Genomic DNA, 14,147 nt, shown 5'->3' on the forward strand with positions numbered 1-14,147 from the left:
ACCTTTGTCTATTTTAATTGATTCAAAGCAGTTACCCAAAACTTTGACTGAACACTTGGATTGAATAACTTTGCCTCCAAAACCAAAAACAGATCCGAGTATGGAGGTTGCAGTCAGGTTGAACTGAACTCCATTTTGGCCAAAAAAGAAAAATGCTCAGGGTCAGAGTTAGGCAACTTTTGCCAACCACATCTACATCTACAGTCCCCAAATCCCCCCAGGTATCTGGTACTCCTCACAGCCCTCTGGGGAGCTTGCTGGGGGCCCACACAACACTGTGTTAGCCCATGAACCCCGATTGGTTCACATTCCCCAAATACACGAGACCTGAGTTCTTTGAGAGTTTCCGCTTACCCAGCCAACCTGCCAAGCTAAGTCCAGCCTGGAACTCAGTGTGTTCCTGTGGGCACCACACTTCTGGAGACACTAGCAGGTGGGCATGGGCGTGGGAATCTCACTGGGGCTTCCATTTTGTCAACCTGGAAAACCACAGAACTACTAAAGTAGTCAGCAAAACCAAGTCTTTAATCAGGAAAAAGATAGTGTTCGATATTCAGCCACCACACAGAGTCAAGAACCTAAAAACCACATAGAGCCAAAGACTCTGGGACTCTGGGAACAGTATCTCTGGGAGGATCACCATGGGAGATGATTCTCCCAAGAACAATAAAACATAGGGATCTTCTATTCCTTCTGGGAAACTTAGGGCATCAAACATACACTGACAGGTTGTAAGCAGGCTTGGGAAAGAGACTGAAGCCAGAGGCTGGGGGTATCAAGGAGTGGACTACTATAATGGATACTAAAAGGATGGTTCCTGCACAGGTGTTAAGTCTTCTTGGGAAAGGATCTCTGGTACAATGGGGGAAACTTCTAAGACGAAAAAGGGTGATTGAGCATTTGAGCATTTCTATTACTCTTATTCAGGACACTTAATGAGTGCTAGAAGATCCCTTATTCAATCTAAGATAGGACACTTTGGGACTTCCCTTAAGGTAAGTTCCCAAGAGAAATGGGCAAACATGGGGCTTCCAAAAACTAAGTTGACAGCTGAAAACCCATTTTTCCAAGGAGCCTCACCCTCCTCCATCCCCCTCCAAAACTTTGATTTAGTGATACTCAGGAGGAGCAGGACTAAAACTCATTTCCCCATGAGTCCCCAATTCTTCTATCAGAAAACCATTTAGTAAACACTACTTTTTGTGTTCCGGGAATTGTGGACATTGGGTAGCCCTAACCTTCAAAAAGTTTATACTTACTATCTTTATATGACCACAGATGAATAAATCTAGGGTATATACAAAATAAATACCTAGTGTTGGTGGGAAGGCTCTAACAACTAAGAATGTCAGAAAAGGTTTCCACAGAGAAATAGCCAGAGAGAGGCCTGGAGTCAGGAAAACTCATCTCTTGAGTTCAAATTTGGCCTTAGACACTTCTTAGCTGTATGATCCTGGACAAATCACTTAATCTCTGTTTGCCTCAGTTTTCTCATCTGTGAAATGAACTGGAGAAGAAAATGGCAAATCACTCCAGTATCTGTGCCAAAAAACTCCAAATGGGGGCACAAAGAGTTAGACACTATTCACAACAGCAATGGGGGTGGCACTTAAAAAGAGTCTTCCAGGGACTATCCTAAGTGTTAGAAGTGAGGAAGGGGAGCATTCTAAGGTTGAACAAGCTTGACTGAGAAGCAGACATGGTTTTAGAGAGTTACCCAGGACAAGTGTCAGAGGCAAGACTTGAATCTCTGACTGAGACCAGTTTTCCAGCTTTTGCCCCTTATTATTTACTATATACCACAATAAACTCCAAATGGAGGTTGGGCTCAGGAAGACCTGAGTTTGAATCCCATCTCTCCTATGTCCCACCTCTATGACCTTGGGTAAATCATCTTGGGTGTGGGTGTTGGACTCAACATGCTTTTAATGTCTCTTCTGATTCTAAATCTCTGTGGCCTCTAAGGTCTTTCCCAGCTTTAAATCTTATTCCTAAAGTGTGGAATGAGAAATTAGTGTGTTATTCTCTAATTATTAAGAGTTATTAATACCTAAAAGCTAGTTCTCCACTCCCACCCCATCCACTTCTCTTACAAGGTTACCCTGCTTCCTCCTTCAAGCAGGACAAATTTGGGTTGGGTCTTTTGGTGTTTGTTTGGGAATTTGCCTGGGGCAGGTCTGATCTGATCTGACCCTTTTTGTCTTAGAAGTCTCTCCTATTATACTGGAAGCTTCTTCTAGTAGGTCAAGCCCAGTGGCTGGACTGATGTATCAGGCCCTCCCAGATAATCCTGTTCTGACTTCCTCCTCTCTTTGTATAATATTCCTGCCCTTTATTTCTGAATAAAAACTTTATCTCCAACCCCTGGCCATTTCTTTAAAATATTGTAAAACCATTCTAAAGCTATTCAATGTTATAAAATGTTATAATCCCTTCTGGGAGGCTTGTTTGTATCAGGATTCTCCTATAAATAAGATTTTTCTGTGAATTTTTGTGCAATTGTCTTAGGTCAATGACTTGAGGCAATGCCCCCACTTTCTCTCTGTCTGTCTCTGTCTCTCTACCTCTTCTTCTCTCTCCTCCCTCCCTCCCTCCCTCTCTCTCTCTTTCTCTCTCTCTCTCTCTCTCTCCTCTCATTTTAAGTGATAGTTAAAGGGGATTTACTTTGAAACTTTCAACATCCCCTCAATTTCCACACCACTCATCAATAACTCCTGGCACATGAAACCATTGCTGGGGAAAAATAAATGAAACCATTGCTGAAAATTAAGTGCTTAGAGTTATAGTATTAGTCAAAAGACTTGGCAACCATCCACTCTAGCTACCACCCAGTACATGAAATACACCCAAAATTGGAGAGTTCACTGTCTCCCTTCCCACCCAGTTCCTCCATGCTTTCATTGAACTTCATTAGTTTAAAACCACTGATTGGGACTTTTCAGACTGTTTCAGGACTATTTTAGTAAAAATAGAGATTTTTACAAAGATTTTCCTTTGACAATGTAGTTATTGTTAAGGAAATTCATAGTTCAAAATTACATCAAAAGGGGTAGTGAACACATGAACAACTCTATCTCTAGATACTCAACTTTTATGCTATGTTAAATGTTAAATGTTAAAGCTTGGTCATTGAAATAGAGCCTGTAAAGGCTTTTACTTAGGCAAGATTCTATTGACCTAGCTGGAATTCCTGAAGAGATTTTAGAGTAACAAAACAGTAAAAAGCCTAAATAATTTTACTTTTCCCTCCCTTTAGAACCCTTATCTTCCATCTTGGAATTAATACTGTGTATTGACTCCAAGGCAGAAGAGTGGTTAAAGCTAGGAAATGGGGGTCAAGTTACTTGCCCAGGGTCACACAGCTAGGAAGAATTTGAGGCCAAATTGGAACTCGGGATCTCCCATCTCCAGGCTTGGTTTTATATCCACTGTGCTACCCAGCTGCCCCACTTACCTCCCCCCCCCTTCCCCCCCAAATGCTTTCTCTCCCAATGATATGAATGAGTAACATTTGGCTGTAGAAGAGAATACACAGACATGTTTATATTATGTAACAGCTTTAATTGGTGGCCGTTCCTTAGAGATAGGATGCCCCCTAGGTAGGTTTTCTGAAGTTGTTTTTTTTGTGTGTGTGTGTACCACAGGGAAGGTTCCAACCATTTCTTCTCCCCTAGGGAAGTTTCTGAATTGGTCTTCATGAATCCTGCTTTACAACACATTTTTTTTTTACCTTGAGAGATATATTTTCTAAGCTGCCATCAGCTGACCTAAAGATAGGGAGATCTTAGGTAGATGCAGATGATGGTGCTAACTAGAACCATCAGTTCCTCCTCATGGTGCAGCTGTTGTAGATAGCCCTATTTTGGTTGGCAAAGCTAAAATCATTACTGTAAAAATTTGGAGGCAATTGCTTCTTTATATCTGAAAGAACAAAGAAATGAGTGCCACAATTAGCAGAGAGGCCATGGAAAAAGTCCTGAGCAAATCAAGGACTGAAATTTGGTGTTAGCTTTGACTGTCACCAAGGGCACATCACCATCCCTCTGTTGTTCAATCATTTCACACTCTTCTTGGCTCCATTTGAGATTTTTTGGGCAGAGCTACTAAAATGATGTGCCATTTCTTTCTCCAGCTCATTTTACAGATGAGAAAACTGAGGCAAAAGTGGCAAACCACTATGGCCACCTATCCAAGGCCAGATTTGAACTCAAAAAGTCTTAACTTCCTGACTCCAGGGGCTGGCACTTTGTCCACTGTACCATCTAGCTGCCACACTCTGGGTCTCAGTTTTTCACTTGTAAAATCAAGGAAGTTGGATTCTCAATAATCACTTTCTAGTTCTCAGAGTATATATTTCAAATACAGTCTTGTCCAGCCTGTTCTATGTAATAAAATGCTATTGTGCTCTATGAAATGATGAGCAGGGTGGTTTAAAAAAAAACAAAACCTAGAAGGCTTTTCACTACCATAAAAGGAACTGACAAAGTCTAAATGCAGATTGAAGTATGCAATTCTTCATTTTATTTTTCCATGAATTTTTCTCTACTATAACCAATTCGGGTCTTCTTTCACAACATGATGAACATGGAAATATGTATTATAAGATAACAGTTCATGTGCAACTTGTATTACCTCCTATTTTGGGGAGTGAGGAGAGAGAATACAGATCTCAAAATGTCAGAAAACAATTGTTAGAAATGATATTGAGACATAAAAATTTTTAAAAAGAAAAGGAGAACCTGGGAAGACTTATAATGAACTGATGTAAAGTGAAGTGAGCAAGACCAGGTAAATGTACACAGTAACAGCAATAATGTATGAAGATCAATTGTTAAAGATCCAGGGAAAATATACTTTGATCAATACAATGATCCAAGACAATTCCAAAGGACCCATGATAAACAAACAAACAAATGCTACCCACCTTCAGAGAGAGAACTGATGAACTCTGAGTGCAGAGAGAAGTATGATTTTTCTTGCTAATTGTTTTTTGCATTATAGTTAATTATGGAAATACGTTTTGCATGATTTCACACATAAAATTAATATATTCCTTGCCTTCTCAGTGGGTGGGAAAGGGGCAGGAGAGAGAATTCAGAACTCCATGAAAAATGTTAGAGCAAAACAAATAATAAATTTATTTTTAAAAGCATTCTATGTTCTAAATTACTTTTCAAGTCAGACCTTCTTTGTTTTAAGGTCCCTTCCAGTTCTGACATTATGTTGGTGTCCTGAGGTCACTTTCTGTTCTCTTTTAAAAAAACAACAAAAAACAGATTTCTCTCTTCCTCAACTACTGTGAGAACTAGGGGTGGGGGAGAAATACAGAGCTTGAAGAAAAGAAGTGATCATTTTCCTCGTGGAACTCTGTCTTGGAAATTTCAAAAGTTCTTATTTTCTGGACTTGGAATGCTTGTTGGGCATTGACCAGGGCTTGGAAAGTTTTTGCCCACTGAAGAATTTTCTTGAGTTTTTATTTAATAATGGGATCTGAGAGGGATCTGAGTCAAGCATAGAGATGGGTAGATGCCAGGTTCAACTATTGCCTCAGATACTTCCCAGCAGTGTGACCCTGGGCAAGCCACATAACCCCCATTCCCTAGCCCTTACCCACTCTTCTGCTTTGGAACCAATACAGAGTATTAATTCTTTTTTTTTTTAAACCCTTACCTTTCATCTTGGAATCAATACTATGTATTGGTTCTAAGGCAGAAGAACAGTAAAGGCTAGGCAATGGGGGTTAAATGACTTGCCCAGGGTCACATAGCTGGGAAGTGTCTGAGGTCAAATTTGAACCCATGACCTCCCATCTCTAAGCCTGGCTCTCAATCCATTAATTCTAAGATGGACGATAAGGGTTGAAAAAATTATTCAGTCTCAGTTTTCTTATCTATAAAACGGCTATAATAATAACTCCTATCTGCCAGGTTATTGTGAGGATCAAATGAATTAGGTATGTGCAGTGCTCTTATATCCATCTTTCTGCCTCCTAAGCTGTCAAAGGAGGGTTTGGCTGAACAGATCCTGATGCTAAACAGTCTTTCCCTGGGATTCCTCACTCCTCATTTGGAGGAGGAAAGCAAATCTCTTAAAGGAGCTGAATTTCCTGCTTGTGCTATCCGCATTCAGGGGTGGCCCTGTGGGAACTGAGGCTTTATTTACTGCCCTGTTTATTTGGGGTGGGGAGAGCACAGTCATTTAGTTCATTCCCCTCATTTTACAGATGAGGAAACTACTGGAAGTAAGTAATTAGCTATTTTCTGTGAGATAGGATTAAAGGGGTGCTCTAAGCCTCCGAATGCAGCTCTTGCCTCCACCAATGTACTGCAGTGCTTCAAATTTCATTGTCCCTTTCCCTCCTATTAGAGCCATTGCTAGGAGGAGAGACATGACCCCCAGAGGACCCTGGCACTATAATGCTTTGTCTGGAAGGGGCTTCCATCTACTTCAACTCCTTTATTTTAGAGATGGGAAACTGTTCCAGAGAGGAGAAAGAACTTAAAAGTCAGAATCATAGACTGTCAATATTGGAAAGATACTTTGAGATCAGATAGTCCAGCTTCCTTTTGAATTAGGAGGAAATGGACCAGAGAGAGTAAGTGACTCCTGTGAGGTCATTCAGCAAATAAACAACTGGCAGCATCTAGCTTAGATCCATGGCCTCTGGTCACTGACCTCCCTGCATGGGTTTCTTAATTCCCATCCTTCCCCTCAGGCGTATCCACTTAAAATATCCTAATTCAACAGATGGTCCACAAACATATCATGCTCAACACATCCAGGACAAAACTCCTTATCTTTATCCCTAAACCTTCCCCTCTTCTGAACTCACTGTTAAGGTTGGGTAAGGCCATTTCCTCTCAGCCAATCAGGTCTGCAACTATGGCGCCCTCCTTGACTTTCCTTACTGACCCCACATGTCCACCTCATAGTCAGATGGTGTTTCTACTTTCTTGACATCTTTTATGTCCTCTCTCCTCATGTTCCAGCCTTTATTTCCTCTGGATTATTATAGTAACTTCATAATTGTTCTCCGTGTCTGAAATCTCACCACATTTCTACTTACCCTTCATTTGGTTGCCAAAGTGATTTTACTAAAGTGTCAGCCTAACCATGTATATGACTTCCCTACTCAATAAATTCCAGTCAGTGGTTTCCTTTTCCCTTTGTTGTTCAGTAATTTTTTCAGTTGTGTCTGACTCTTTCTTCATGACTCCATTTGGGATTTTTTTTGCAAAGATACTGCAGTGATTTGCCCTTTCCTTTTCCAGCTCATTTTACAGAGAAGGAAACTGAGACAAAGTTAAGTGATTTGCCCAGGATCACAGTCAGTAAGTGACTGAGGACAGATTTGAACTCAGGAAGATGAGTCCACTCAAGGCCCAGCACTTGATTCACTGTGCCACCTAGCTGTCCACTTTTACCTCTAGGATGTTATATAAATTTCTCTGTGTACAGTATTTCACACTCTTCACCAAGTGGCCCTTTCTATCTTCCAGTAATTGTACACTTATTTCCCTTCAGGCATGCTATAATCTAGCTATTCTGATTTGCTTCCCACTGTTCCTATTGCCTCTCATTCCTGCTTTTGCACTGGTTGTCCGCCATGGCTGAAAGGTTCCCTCCTTACCTCTGTCCCTTGAATCCTCTAGCTTCCTTCAAGATTTAACTTAAATGCTACCTTCTGCTAGAAGCCTTTCCAATTAAATTTATCTCCTGCTTATTTTTATATATCGCATATGTGTACATTATTAGATATTATTATATAGATATTATTACCTATATCTATGTCTGTCTATCTATCCCTCTATCCCTCTATCTATCTATCTATCTATCTATCTATCTATCTATCTATCTATCTGAATGTCTCTCTGTCTATCTATCTATCTGTCTATCCATCCTATCTATCTATCTGTCTGCCTATTCAAATATATATCTTTCCCTTTATGTAAACTTTTTGAGGGCTGGGACTGTTTTTGTCTTTCTTTGTATCCCCAGGGCTTAGCCCAGTGCTTGGAACATAACAAGTGCTTAATAAATGCTTATTGGAGGCAGCTAAATAGCCCAGTGGATAGAGCACTGGGCTTGGAGACAGGAAGATTCATTTCCCTCAAGTTCAAATCTGGCCTCAGACACTCATTAGCTGTGTGACTCTGGGAAAATCACTTAATCCTGTTTGCTCCCCTGATTAGCTGGAGAAGGAAATGTTCAACCACTTCAGGAACTTTGCCAAGAATCCCCAGCCCCCAAATAGGGTCATGAAGTCAGACAACTGAGATGGCTCAACAACCAAAAGAAATGCTTATTGACCAGTTGTGTATTTATGGATATGGTCCAGAATCAGACAACATTCTGAAAACTCAAATAACAAAACTTAGATGACTGGACAGAGGTAGCAATAATCTAGCTGATGACTGCTGGTCTGAGAGTCTCTGACACATACCAGCTCTGTGAGCATGGACAAATCATTTAATTTCTCTGTGTAAGTTTCTGAGGTTAAATTACAGAATAGTTGTTGAGCTGCACTGTTTGAGGGAGTTTCCATATTGGTAGCCCCCTACTTTCAAGAACTTATGCATCTGAATCAAAAAAAGTAACAAAAAAAAAAAACAACAGACAGCTGGTTTTCCTTCCTCCTTTCCCCTTGTGATTCTTTCCCCTCATCTTTATCAAAAAATATTAATTAACTACCTTGTAGCACTTGACATAATTGCTAGTGTATATAATGTAGGGGTTACAATTGATATAAATGAAGCTGACAGAAGACAGATTAGGGAATAAGAAATCTTGTGTTACTATCTAGCTAGAGTGTTGGATTTGGAATTAGGAACACCTGGGTTCAAATTCTGCTTTGATCACTTAGTTATGTGACCAAGAATAATTTATTTAAGCTCTCTGTGCCTTGGTTTTCTACTCTGTAAAACGGAGATAACAATATCTGCAGTATTTACTAATATGAATATTTAGAGGACTATAGTTTGGAGTTGGTCCTTAGAAGTACTAATTTTCTACCCTCCTTCCTCATTTTACAGATGAGGAAACTGAAGGCCAGACATTTGACCCAGGTGTCAGAGGTAGGATATGGACCAGGGTTGTCCTCATCAAAGTCCTTGTTGTCTCTTCCTCCTCCTCCTCCTCTTCCTCCTTACACCTTCTATCTTAGAGTCAAGTCTAAGACAGAAGAGCAGCAAGGGCTAGACAATTGGGGGTTTATGATAATATCAATTATTATTACCTGCTAATAATAACTATCCCACCTACACGCAGGGTGTCCCTAAAGTCTTAGTGCAGCCTTGTTCCTAAAAATGCATTAAGACTTTTGGGACACCTTGTATATAACTCCCCCTCACCCCTCGACCTGTGATTTTATTCATAGGTAAGGAAACCTGTCTTCTAATGCAGTGTGGCAATATCCCTGGAACTTCTAGTTACAGTTACCCAGAGGGTATGGAATGATTCAGGGAACTTGGATGAGGTCACATATCCTGGATATGGAAGTCAGTCAGTCAGTCATTTAACAAGCATTTATGTTTCATCAGAGGAAGGACTGAGAAAGGTCTTCCTGACTTTGAGACAGGCACGATCAGTTATAACATTGCCTCTTATTTATGCATTTGTGGTTGTTTTCTGTTGTTTCAGTTGTGTCTGACTCTTTGTGATCCCATTTATTTTTTTTTTATTTTTTGGTAAAGATACTGGAGTGGTGTGTCATTTCCTTCTCCAGCTCATTTTAGGGATGAGGAAACTGAGATAGACATGATTAAATGACTTGCCCAGGGTCAAACAACCAGTAAATGACTGAAGCCTGACTTGAACTCAGGTCTCCCCAATTCCAAGCCCAGGGCTCTATCTACTTTGTCATCTAGCTCCCCTATTTATGCAGTACTTAAACATAATAGGGAGGGGGCAGTTGGGTGGCTCAATAGATTAAGAGTTAGGCCTAGAGATGGGAAGTTCTGGGTTCAAATTTGACCTCAGACACTTCCCAGCTGTGTGACCCTGGGCAAGTTACTTAATGCCCACTGCCTGGCCCTTACTGCTCTTCTGACTTAGAATCAATACCCAGTATTGATTATAAAACAAAAGGTAAGGGTTTTTATAAAAAAAACACAAAACTAGTCAAAATAATAGGGATAATCATTAATATAGTAATGTTAGTGATATATGCCACAAATATTTTAGATTATTTACAGGAGTACATATAGAAAACACTGTTTATGACTAGTCATTTCCACTGTAGTACAGAGGAGGGCAAAGTGTATTTTGGAGCCTCTGAAGGGAAGGCAAGGAATAGCTGTAGATTTTAGTTTGGACTGAAGGTTTAAGGGAAATGACCTCTCAGCTCCTACATTTGACATGGTAGACATGGCTACCTTCTGTCGACTCCTTCCCTTCCTCTCTCTCCATCTATTTTTCTGCCCTGGTTCCCAGCCCCATCTTCACACTTGGCAACAAGTTCCATAAGCACAAGGAAATCCTATTTGCCTTCTAAAGTTGGATTTAGGATGGAAATCAGAAGGATTTTATACTAAATTTCTGCCATACTTTGTACAACAGAATTACCTGAAAATACCAACAGAATTATGGGCTCAGAAGAAAAAAATACCTATAATAAATAAATAAAGTGTATAGTCACATGTATAAAAACACAACACAAATATATACACGAGTTCCGTGTATCCTTTAGAACACCTCAAACAGTTCCAAGAGAAGTGAGTTTTCCAGGCAACTGCACAGAACCAGTCCCTAAGATGATTAAGCATTTAAAAAAAGAAACCATTTTTGATGGTGATCTTTCTAACATATATTACACATATCTGTATTTACCTTTTAAGCCTATTACGCTGAACAACCTTTGACAGGGAAGGGAATTAGTATTTAGTATTTATTATGTGTCAGATACTATGCTAAACACACCTTAAAATATCTTCTTTGATCCTCACAACAACCCTGTGAGATGGGCTGTTGTTATCCCCATTTTACAACTGAGGAAACTGAGTCATGAAGCAGTGAAGTGGTTTGCCCAAGGTCACAAAGTTAGTAAAAGTCTCTGAGGCTGGATTTGAACTTGAGGCTTTCTGACTTCAGTCCCAGGGCCCATCTAGTCAGTTCAGCTTGTTGGCTCAGAATCTTCATTCTAAACAATTGTTCATGTCCCATGCAGTAACACAGTGATAGACTTCCAGAGGGGTTTGAGCTGGACCTAGAGCCCTTATATTAATAGCTCTGGGAGAAGAATGGTCCGATGGCTAGACAACTGGCCTTGGAGCCAAGAGGATCTAGCTGTAGCCTGTGCCTCTCCCTCAGACTGGCTGCAGGATATTGGCTAAGTTGCTTGAGCTTCTGGAGCTGTCTCTGAGCCCGTGGAGGGAGCTACCTCATCAGGGAGTTCCTTGTCCCCATGAAATCCTGGGTCCTTCCTCTCTCCTGTCCTACTCCCAGCTCATGCTCTGAGGAGGGAAGGAAGTTTCAGAGACCAAAAGGAAACTCCTGCAGTTCTGCCCCTGGATACAGTCCAGGTAAGAGCATCCCTCTGGGACTTTTCCCTGTCACTGATAAAACGGGAGTGATAATCCTAGCCCTATCTGTCCCACTGAGTAATTGTCCAGAAGGTCTCTTGAGACCATAAATGGGAATTCCGTATTTCCATTGTAACACACTAGATTCCCACTGCATTAATGGCAGGCTGCTAGGTGGTGTGGTGGGTAAGAGCAGACGACTTGGAGGCAGAAAGATTTGAATTCAAATCTTGATTCAGACACTTATTAAGCCTCGTGACTCTGGGCAAATCACGTAAGCCATTTGCCTCGGTTTTCTCAGCTGTAAAATGGGAAAGATAATCCTAACACCTATGTCCATGGGCTAATATTTGTAAAGCAATCTACAAACTTGAAAGTGCTATAAAAATGCTCGCTATTATTACTGTTAGTATTAGGGCTCGGGGTTCCCAAGCACAGAGTGAGTGAGGATACAATAAAGGAACAGTAGGAGGATTAAGCAGAGCTGGGTCTAGGATGCGGGGCTGAAGTTACCTGGAGAGACCTGGCTTTAGTTTCCATGTAACACTCACCCACGTCCCAGCAACTAAATAATTCAAGCTGGCTGGGCAGGAGTTCACTAACTTTTTCTTTTCCACAGGAGCATCTTGGTCCTACCCAGACTTCCGAAGGGCAGGTGACTATGGAGGATGCTTTTCCCTGGGAGTGGCGGGGTCATTGGGTTGAAGTTCCCATCTGTTACCTTGTCAGGGAACCTTCCACAGACACTCACCAGTCTGAGTGCCATGAGGAAAGAGAAGGCACTTCTAGTGGCCAGAAGGAGCAAAGCCAAATTTGTCCTGGGACAGGTACATCTCTAATAATTCTAATAGATTCAGCAAGTGTTTATTAAGCACCTACTAGGAGCTATGTGATGGTAAAAAGAGAGAGGACTGGGCTTGGGATCAGGAAGACTCATCTTCCCCAGTTCAAATCTGACCTCAGATCCTTTCTATCTGTGTGATCCCAAGTAAGTCACTTAACCCTATTTGCCTCAGTTCCCTCAACTATAAAATGAGCTGGAGAAGGAGATGGTGAACCACTCCAGGACCTTTGCCAAGAAAACCCCAGATGAAGTTGTGAGGAGTCAGACACTAGCTGAAAATGTCTGAAGGACAACAATAACATGGGAGATCAGGGTGATGGACCCATTGAATATGAGTCTGAGGTTATGGTCCTGGGAGAGAGGCAGGAAGTGATGCCTGAGACCAACATACAAGCATCTGTTAAGCTACTACTATGTGCCAGCTACAGTGCTGGTCTGTAGAGGTAACAAGAAGAAAAATGAAATGATCCTTGTTCTCCTTCCTCTGGCCTTCTAGCTCTAGGCCAGGGGTTCTCAAGGGTAGTGTGTGTGTGTGTGTGTGTGTGTGTGTGTGTGTGTGTGTGTGATGGCCCCCTTTGGCAGACTAGTAAAACTTATAGGCCAGTTCTTAAAATATATATTTTTTAATGTATTAAGACAACTAGGATTACAAAGGAAAACAATGATATTGAAATAAAGACGTAATCTGAGTGCACAGGTTTAATATCCCTGCTCAAGAGGGATTCTCTATAAACAGAAACAGGGTAGTTAAGAGAGAAGGTGGGATTCTGCTGGGGCCATTGCTCCTTGCACAAGTGGCACATGGTTGCTATGTCAGGAAAGGGCCATGAGGGTTGAAGGTGACTGACTGCAGAATGGAATAACTTCCTTCTTCTACGTTGCCCACACTTTTATCCTGTAGAGAGTTTGTTTGCTTGTTGTCTCTCCCATTAAATTGTCAGCTCTTTGATGGCAGGGCCTGTCTTTTGCCTCTTTTTGTATACCCAACAATTAGCCTGGCACATAGTAGGTACTTAACTAATGTTTATTGACTGACTGACAATGAGATAATGTTATATAGAACACCTAGGGCAGAAAAGAGGGAAAATGATGCGTATTCTTTTCCTGCAGTGATGGTGTGATGAGTTTTAGCCTCTTTTTTTCCTCCTTCCTTCCTTCCTTCCTTCCTTCCTTCCTTCCTTCCTTCCTTCCTTCCTTCCTTCCTTCCTTCCTTCCTTCCTTCCTTCCTTCCTTCCTTTCTTCCTTTCTTCCTTCCTTCCTTCCTTCCTTTCTTCCTTTCTTCTTTCTTTCTTTCTTTCTTTCTTTCTTTCTTTCTTTCTTTCTTTCTTTCTTTCTTTCTTTCTTTCTTTCTTTCTTTCTTTCTTTCTTTCTTTCTTTCTTTCTTTCTGTCTTCTTTCTTTCTTTCTTTCTTTCTTTCTTTCTCTTTCTTTCTTTCTTTCTTTCTTCTTCTTTCTTTTCTTTCTTTCTTTCTTTCTTTCTTTTTTATTCTGTCGTGGCTTTTCAGGGAGGGGCAGAAGTTAACAAATTCTTGTATGATATTGTTAGATGCATATGTGTCTATCTCTCTATTCTAGTCTAAGCTCGATGAGGGTGGGATCTTGTCATATTAAAACTTTTTTTATATCCACTGTCCATAAGAACAGGACTCTTTCAATAATCCAATAAAGTTTATTAAGCACCTGCTATATGCTAAGCATTATGTTAAATGTTGGAGCTACAATTAATAAAAAGAAAGATAATCCCTGTCCTCAAGGAGCTTACACTAATGATTCCACATAGGAGAT

This window comes from Monodelphis domestica, chromosome 1 (assembly GCF_027887165.1).
Source record: "Monodelphis domestica isolate mMonDom1 chromosome 1, mMonDom1.pri, whole genome shotgun sequence".
NCBI lineage: Eukaryota > Metazoa > Chordata > Mammalia > Didelphimorphia > Didelphidae > Monodelphis > Monodelphis domestica.